Source organism: Suricata suricatta, chromosome 14 (genome assembly GCF_006229205.1).
Source record: "Suricata suricatta isolate VVHF042 chromosome 14, meerkat_22Aug2017_6uvM2_HiC, whole genome shotgun sequence".
NCBI classification, from domain to species: Eukaryota; Metazoa; Chordata; class Mammalia; order Carnivora; family Herpestidae; genus Suricata; species Suricata suricatta.
In genome coordinates, this window is record NC_043713.1 from 28867949 (window position 1) to 28877087 (window position 9139).

At 40.1% G+C, this 9139-nt stretch overlaps 1 long non-coding RNA gene across 1 annotated transcript in view; it reads right to left on the reverse strand.

Moving 5' to 3' along the window:
• Positions 1 to 9132, reverse strand: part of LOC115278182 — a 69357-nt gene extending 60225 nt beyond the window's left edge. The window contains exon 1 of the long non-coding RNA XR_003902746.1: positions 9019 to 9132. This is a non-coding gene — a long non-coding RNA (uncharacterized LOC115278182). The remainder of the gene's footprint in view (positions 1 to 9018) is intronic.
• Positions 9133 to 9139: the final 7 nt, after the last annotated feature.

Sequence of the window (9139 nt, forward strand, 5' to 3'; positions counted from 1 at the left end):
CAGCTAAAAGGCAGCAGCAAGTCCAGCCATATAAGTGATCGATCTTGGGATTCTAGACCAGTTCACCCTTTTAATAACTCCAGGCCCAACTATTGTCTGACTGCAACCACATATGAGGCCCTGAGCAAGAACTGTCCAGTTGAGCTAAGTCTATCCACAGAACCATAGAGATAGTAAACTGTTATTCTAAGCTACTATATTTTGAGGGGGATTGTTGCATAGAAATAGACCAAAACAATGCAACTGAAGGGGACATACTGATGCTACTCAAAGAGTTCTTAATATCTAAGAACTAAGCAGAGACCATTCTAGGGTATTGATACATCAGCATATGGCATTTATGGAAACTGCACTAGTCATACTTTCCCCTTGATTGAGATTCTATGTCTTTACTCCAGTGTAGACCACTTTTTCACTTAGCATTGGAAAGACTTACCTCCTTTATGAAATTTTTGGTCTTGTTCTTATGAATCAATATATCACAGATTTACACTGCAGATCTTCAATCTCCAGGTTCCATTGTGGCTCCTGGGAGAACCACTTTCTCCCTGAAGCCACCTGAGTAGTAATGAAGGTCTAGCAGGAGATAGAACAGCATTTGAAACTCATCCAAGAAGCCAAGAATTCTACTTTCCATCTTTTATGCTTCATTTCATTTTTCATAAGGAAGATAAAAATAAACATAGCATTGACCAAAATAATAACTCCTGAGCCAGTAAATATTCTGGTGACTTTCTCTATTTGTACTTTATCTTCCAAATTCCTTTCAACTCTTCTGCAGGTATGCCATGAAAATTCAAACTAGGAGTTTCTGAAATGCAGTGGTAAGTGCTATTGTATTTTGGCCACTGGTTATTATCCATGAAGTTATGCTTCTTCTACTCCCTATCTATTCTATGGTTTTGATGTGGCTGTGCTCTGGGCTCACTGGGCTCTGTCCTTCTCTCTCTCTTGAAATAAATAAACAAAAAATATATATCTACTTGAGTATACTCTGTTTTAAAAAGTACATGTTGAGTGGTCCAGAGGGTAGAGAACCCTGAGAAGAACTTTATTTAGGCATGGTGATTCAGAATAGAGATAAACTGTGACAGTCAAAAGACATGGAGGGGTGGCTACTGTGATAGACCAAGCCTAGAATGAATACAGTTCAGGAGGGAAGACAGGGATCTGGCTGGTAATTTCCTAGCAGACAAGGCAGGTTTGGGGATACAGAATGGACTGGGGTTGGGTGGGTGGAACTTAACAGCTGTGTAATCAATAAATCCCTACTGCCAGTCTGCTTTGGTGATGATGTGAACCTATGCTCATGACCCTGAAAGAGACTATTCTTTTTATTAAAAGCTGATTTGGGGGGAAAGGATCCAAGTTTTCTCATCTACAACATCATTCAGTGTCTGCTTCCACAAAGAAGAGCATCTGCTCCAAGCAGATGAGAAGGCTTGGAGGGTATATTTCTGTCTTTACATAACTTGTCAGATTTGATTTTTTAACCTCTTCATGTGACCTGCTTTTCTTTATAAGGTGCTTCAAAAACCAAAATAAGACATGAAATGAGATCTCATAAAATCCATACAGATCTTTAACTCCTAGCTAAATCTAAAAATTAGATTTCCTGGGTGCCTGGGTGGCTCAATCAGTTGAGCATCCAATTTCAGCTCAGGTCATGATCTCCAGTTTGTGAGTTTGAGCCCTACCTCAGGCTCGCTGCTGTCAATACAGATCCCGCTTTAGCTCCTCCGTCCTCTTCTCTCTCTGCCCCTCCACCACTCTCTCTCTCTCTCTATCTCTCAAAAATAAATAAACATTTAAAAAATTAGATTTCAGTAAATTGCTTTTCTCTATGGCATAATATAGTTTTATTCTGTTGCATCTATGTGTTTCTTTCACCCACCAATTCACTTATTCTCTTTTTGTAATTTGATCAACAAATGATTATAGAGTATCTAAATATGTCCTCTGCACTCTTTTATACTTTGGGACACTCAAATGAATAACAAAAGTTTCATCTATACTTATACACAGATTGGAGACAAAGAAGTAGTAACAACAGAGGGTAAAGGCTATGAGGGAAGCACAATGCCCAATATTATGGGAACACAAAGGCAGGGGACCTAGGGGACCTATCTCTTCCTGTAAGGGTCCTATGTAGAAGGGCCCACTGAAAAAAGTTTTAAGGAATTTACCAGGTTGAGAGTCACATTCCCCAAATGGGGTGGATTATGGACAAAGAAATGGAAAAATAAGTTGCACAGTGCATTTGGGGTTTAGTATGGCAAGGAGCAAAGTCCCAAGGTAGAGTACAATCTTCATTTAGGCTGATATCAGGTCTACCACTTGCTGGCTGTACAAACTTAAATAAGCCTCTGATGTCTCTATGTATCACTTTTCTCATCTGGCAATAACATCTGGCAATAATAATGATATCTCCCTCAAAAGGTTGTTCAGCAGATTAAAAAAGATAGTTCATGTCAAGTGCTCAGAAAAAAGTGCATGACTCCATAAATGTTAGCTATTTTTATGACTGGAATTAAGGGTCTGATTGGTAAAGAGACAGGGAATGAAATTGAAAGTTAGGAAGGAATAGAACATAAACTTTTCAGACTGTGGTATGAAGTTTGGATTTTATTTGTATCCAAAAGCAGGCCTTAGAAGTGCTTTTAAGTAGGATGATGGCCTGATTAAATACCCATCAAAGGTTCTTGATGGTGATAGATAGAAAGACCAATTATGAGAGCCCTGCAATAAGGCAAGTCATATGATACTTCAACTAGAGAGAGACAAGGAAAATGAAAGAGGAGTGTGAATGTATATAAAAGATTATAAAGACAACCTAGATTATCTAGGGACTACAGTTTGCATAATAAATAGCCTAAAAAAAGTGGTATTTTTTTATTTGCAAAACCATGTGGGTAGTACTGACATTCATCAAAAAAGAAAATTCAGGAAAAGATAAACTTGAAAACAATATGATTAAATGGTTTTTAGACATGATGGGCCTGAGGTACTTATGGGCTGTCAACAGTGACAGCTATAAACAGATGTCAGGGGTTGAATATTTATTCAACTTGCATATTGAAATGCAGAATTAAGAATCCTGAGCTTAAGTATAATTAAGCTATAGAAAATATTAAATAATAAAACTAGAATTTACTGAGTACTTATTATATACTAGGACATAAAGTAATCTCTTTGCATGGATAATCCCACATTTCATATACAACCTGACAGGTGCTGTATGTTTTCCATTCAACAACACATAAGGGACGTGTCTTTTTCTTTTTTAATTTTTTTAATGTTTTTATTTTTATTTTTGATAGAGAGACAAAGCATGAGAGGGGGAGGGGCAGAGAGGGAGGGAGACACAGAACCGAAAACAGGCTCCAGGCACTGAGCTAGCTGTCAGCGCAGAGCCTGATGCAGGGCTCGAACCCACGAATGTGAGATCTGACCTGAGCCGAAGTCGGAGGCTTAACTGACTGAGCCACCGAGGCGCCCAAAGGGACATGTCTTTAAAAGTGCAAGTAACTTGCTAAAGTCACACAGCTAACAAGTGGGGAATAGAAATGCATCAATTACAATTAGATTCTTGTGACAGATTCCTCAACATACTACTGGGTTAAATAAAGAGAATGTATTTCCTTTTCCTCTCAAATAAATATAGAGAAGCTGAGTTTCCTTCTAATTTATTTCTTTGTAATAATTTGTATTTGGCTTCCTTCTCAAATCCATCATGTCTGTATTCCAATCAGCAGAAAAGATGAAAGAAGGAACTAAAGTATGCCACCTTGCTTTCAAGACACTCTTTAGAAGTTGGATACAATTCTGCTTCCATTCCATTGGCAGTACTTCAGTCACATGGCATGCCTAGGTGCAAGGGAAGCCGAGAAATGCAGTATTATTTTTTTCTTTTGAGAAGCTATTGCCCACATAATAATTAGAGTTTCCAATGGCAAGTAAGTATTAGACAACACATACTGAAAGAAAACTGATAGGCTCTACTACAGGGATTAACTACAACAAAATGCAAAGTTTAGAAAACTTAAGAGAAGACATCAGTTGGATTCCTGGGGAACCTCAGCATTAAAGGGGGTAGCTGGAGAAGCATGCGGACTAGGATAGGCCTGAGATCTACCATTATTATCATCATGAATCCATTAATCGGATGGATAACTAGGCATAATGGTAGTAGAGTACACTGGAATATTAATATTCCTGGTAGGAACTTGGTGTGCATCATGCAAACAATTCTGCTGAAGAGAAGTATGAAGAAATTGGGAGAGAAATTACAACTAGGTATAAGTTAAAACATCAGTTCAGTTTAACTCTCATTTTATGGACAGACTACTCATAAGCCAGGCATAATGAAAAGGTGATTCTTTCCTTTGTGTGTGTGTGTGTGTGTGTGTGTGTGTGTGTGTGTGTGTGTGTTTTATTGTGTTTTGTTTTATTTTTTAAAGAGTTTATTGTCAAATTGGTTTCCATACAACACCCAGTGCTCTTCCCCACAAGCGCCCTCCTCCATCACCACCACCTCTTTTTTCCCTACCCCTTCCCCTTCAACCCTCAGTTCATTTTCAGTATTTAACAGTCTCTCAAGTTTTGCGTCCCTCTCTCCCTCCAACTCTCTTTCCCTCTTCCCCTCCCCCGGTGCTCCATTAGGTTTCTCCTGTTATACCTATGAGTGCAAACATATGGTATCTGTCCTTCTCCGCCTGACTTACTTTGCTTAGCATGACACCCTCGAAGTCCATCCACTTTCCTACAAATGGCCAGATTTCATTCTTTCTCATCGCCATGTAATACTCCATTGTATATATATACCACATCTTCTTGATCCACTCATCAGGTGATGGATATTTAGGCTCTTTCCATGTTTTGGCTATTGTTGACAATGCTGCTATGAACATTGGGGTACATGTGCCCCTATGCATCAGCATTTCTGTATCCCTTGGACAAATCCCTAGCAGGGCTATTGCTGGATCATAAGGGAGTTCTATGGATAGCTTTTTTGAGGAACCTCCACACTGTTTTCCAGAGCAGCTGCACCAGTTTACATTACTACCAACAGTTTAGGAGGGTGCCCATCTCTCCACACCCTCGCCAGCATCTATAGTTTTTTGATTTGTGCATTTTAGCCACTCTGACTGGTGTGAGGTGGTATCTCAGTGTGGTTTTGATTTGTGTTTCCCTGATGATGAGTGATGTTGAGCATCGTTTCATGTGCCTGGAGGCCATCTGGATGTCCTCTTTGGAGCAGTGTCTGTTTATGTCTTCTGCCCATTTCTTCACAGGGTTCTTTGTTTTTTGGGTGTGGAGTTTGGTGAGTTCCTTGTAGATTTGGGAGACTAACCGTTTATCTGATATGTCATTTGCAACTAAAACGGGAGGCATCACAATCCCAGATTTTAGCCTCTACTGCAAAGCTGTCATCATCAAGAAAGTATGGTATTGGCACAAAAACAGACACATAGACCAATGGAATAGAATAGAGAACCCAGAACTGGGCCCACAAATGTATGGCCAATTAATTTTTGACAAAGCAGGAAAGAGTATCCGATGGAAAAATGACTGCCTATTTAGCAAGTGGCGTTGGGAGAACTGGACAGCAACATGCAGAAGAATGAAACTAGACCACTTTCTTACACCATACACAGAAATAAACACAAAATGGCCAAAGGACCTGAATTGGAGACAGGAAACCATCAAAACCCTCGGGGAAAAAGTAGGAAACAACCTCCTTGACTTCAACCACAGCAATATCCTACTTGACACATCCCCAAAGGCAAGGGAAATGAAAGCAAAACTGAACTCTTGGGACCTCATCAAGATAAAAAGCTTCTGCACTGCAAAGAAAATAATCAAGAAAACTAATAAGCAACTGACAGAATGGGAAAAGGTGATCGTTTCCTTATCAAATGTTTGTTCCAATCATAAAAACGTTTTTTTAAAAAATTGAGAGAATGCAAGTGGGGGGGGGGCAAACCAGAGGGGGACAGAGCATCTGAAGTGGGCTCTCTGCTGACAGGCTCACAGCAGGGAGCCTAATGTGGGGTTGGAACTCAAGGAACTGCAAGATCAAGACCTGAGCTGAAGTTGGATGCTTAACCAACTGAGCCACCCAGGCACCCCATAAAAAGGTTTACCTCAGCGTTTCTGTAAATAGTGAACTTCCCTAGTGCACACAAAATGAACTCAATTTAAAGATGCTGAATTCACAGGCAATTTTCAGAAACATTTATGGGGCAAGTAAGATGTACCTAAATCTCAGGCATAGAGAGAAATGAGATAAGTGCAAAGAGAATCACTGCAGGTAAATATTTAGATTTGAAGAGGTGGGGCAAGTATTTCTAAAGGAGCTCCCTTGGGGAGACAGGTTTTCATGTGAGGCCCTTCTTTTGAATAGTGTCTCACTAGAATACCTAAACAGAATCCTTAATTATATTGACCTCTGTATCCTGAATGCTCTTGGTTCTGTGCCGAAGCTACTTTTCAAGAGTCTCTATATAATTAAAAGAAAAAAAAAAGAAAGTTTGGGAATGATGAAGATGTCTTATCAATCGCCTCACAGACCTAAGAAATACGGGAAAGGAGAATAGAAAGACTTTGTTGGCCATACTGTTTATCAGGTATACATACTATTCACTCAGAAAGATTTACAAATTCAAATAGAATCAGGGATTCAATAATAGTTTTTGAATCCTTGGGATGCATACAGCCACCTGGTCCTTATAAGTCAAAAACAGTGCAGCATCCCTCTGGTGCCTTTTGCCCCAAAGATGATCTATTCTCATCCTTGGTCTGATTCTGTGATTAGAATTCTTGCTGAAATCTAGGAACATCTGTTTACTACAGAAGGCTTCCCCAACCCCTGTCCTTCATATCTATCCTTTTTTGGTTTAGTGAAGCCTGATATTTCACCATTAGAAAGTTATTGTTTTAGCTTGAACTCAATAGGAAAATTTTACCTTTGTTATAAAAAGGTTTCTCTTAACAGAATACTGAAATCTTGTCCTCTATTTACATCTCAAGGATCAAAGGAAGAGCTGAAGTACTTGAAACTGATGGATAAAGAATACAAAAATTCAAATTGTGAGTATATTTCCACTTCCTTGTTTTCATACTGTACCTGATGTTCAGAGAACAACCCCTAAATTGTTTAAGAGTCTCTTTAGTAGAGGAGGCAATTTCTTAGCAGGTACATGATACGTTTGGTTAAACAGTCCTTTTCAGTTTTTCATCTCTGGTAATAATGGAAGTTGTAAATATTTGGCTTCAAATTGTCCTCACTGGTTCTTAGTCAGGCTGGTACATTTTTTTCCTCTTTGTCTTTACTAATGCTATTTCCTACCTGGATGGCCCTCAATAGGTCTTTCTTTCATGTTTCAACTATGCTTTTATTAAAGTAAACTACCCCTAATTTCATAAGTATACAGCTCCATAAATTTTCACTAAAGGATCACACCTATGTAACCACTTCCAAGATTAAAAAAGTAGATCATTAAAGTACGCTAGAAACTTCTCTGTGTTCTTGTATGGAATAGAAAAATAACTTTTCTTCTACCTCTTAGGCTGTATTATTGAAGACTGAAAATTAAATTTACAAAAGAATGACCATTTGCCCTCCTGTGTGTTCTAAACAACACCCAAGGCAACTGCCATATGAATCTAGGGCCATCCACTGGAGTTCCCAAATGATGAGAAATTGGCAAATTGATTATATTTCCCCTTCTCTCCAAGTGAGAGTTCCAAACATGCCTTGGATTGTGAGGACACTGCATCTGGCTTAGCACAATCTTTTCCCTGTTGCCCCATAAACCAGGCCACCACCAGTTAGAGGATTAGAGAAACGTAGTACCATGTAGACATATCCTAGTTGAATAGTCATCAGGGTCACATTTTAAGGGTCATGATGTGGAGGATGGGGCCAAGGAACACAGCTGTGAATGAAGGTTCTGCCTCCCCTTTAAGCTATGGGCAACAAGATTGGCTGAAAGGAAGGAGGGAAGGAATATTTTAGCAGTATATTAAATTACTAACAGGCAAAACCATTTTGGCCATCTCAGGCACCATCTCAGGTTTTAACACATTCAAATGATCATGAATATGTACGCGCTCTCAGCTTAAAACTCCCCCAGTTTTGTTGTTCAAGGAGAAGCTGCTTTGGGAAATACACCAAAGCAGTTCTATTTTACTTATTGCAAATAAAACCCTTCCTTTTCCTATTTTTGGCTTGGTTATATCTTTTGGCTTCACACCCAGCAAGAGGCAAATCCAGTTTCAGGTACTAGATTCTTACAACTTACCCCTGGTTAGCACTCACACACCAGTATATTTGCAACAGAAAAACCACTCTAAATGAGACAAATCCACTGTACCTGGGATATGGGATGGACATCACTGTAACTGTACAGTTTTTCTGTCACATTAAGGGAGACAGACTGGTTTGACACTGGTCACATCTCCTACACATCTATTGGGTAGCCCCCAAATTGGACCGGGTAGTCCTATTTGACTGTGGCTTCCACCTGGGTGGCTTGACCACTGCACCCTGATTTTTCCTGGGCACAGGAGAGAATCTGCACATGGTAACAAAAGCTGCCAACCTCCCTCTCGTCACAGCTAGTGGGTAGTTGTTTCCCAGGGTCATCATTTGTCCGCCATCTTTGTTCTACCGGCCTGCAGGATGTCACAGTACGCTTCAAGCCCTTACTGAGTTAACCCCCACTAGCCTTCAGTGACAGCTGATAAAGCCTGTCCTCACCAAATACTGGGGTGTCTCTAACAGAGAAAGCTGTATCTGAAATGGGTTGGCCTTGGATTCTATCACTGACTCACAAGGCGGTAGTGGGCCTTTGGAAGTAGGACACTGTTCACACCCCTGGAGTAGGTTAATGTGCTTCATTAAATCCCATGTGAATTCGAGTGAACACCGTGAGCGATCCGACCCCAGCCCAGGGGCTTAATGAATCAGTGGTTGTAATCATGAGGCTCTGGGTGAAGAACACTGTTACTTACTCTGGGAATCATTCTCTTGCTCTTGTTTTCTCCCGTGTGAGCTTCCACTGCTGTCCTGGCGGACGCCCAGGTGCAGCCAAATAGCAGCCGAAGGAAATCACCTCCACCTGAGGGGAACCCG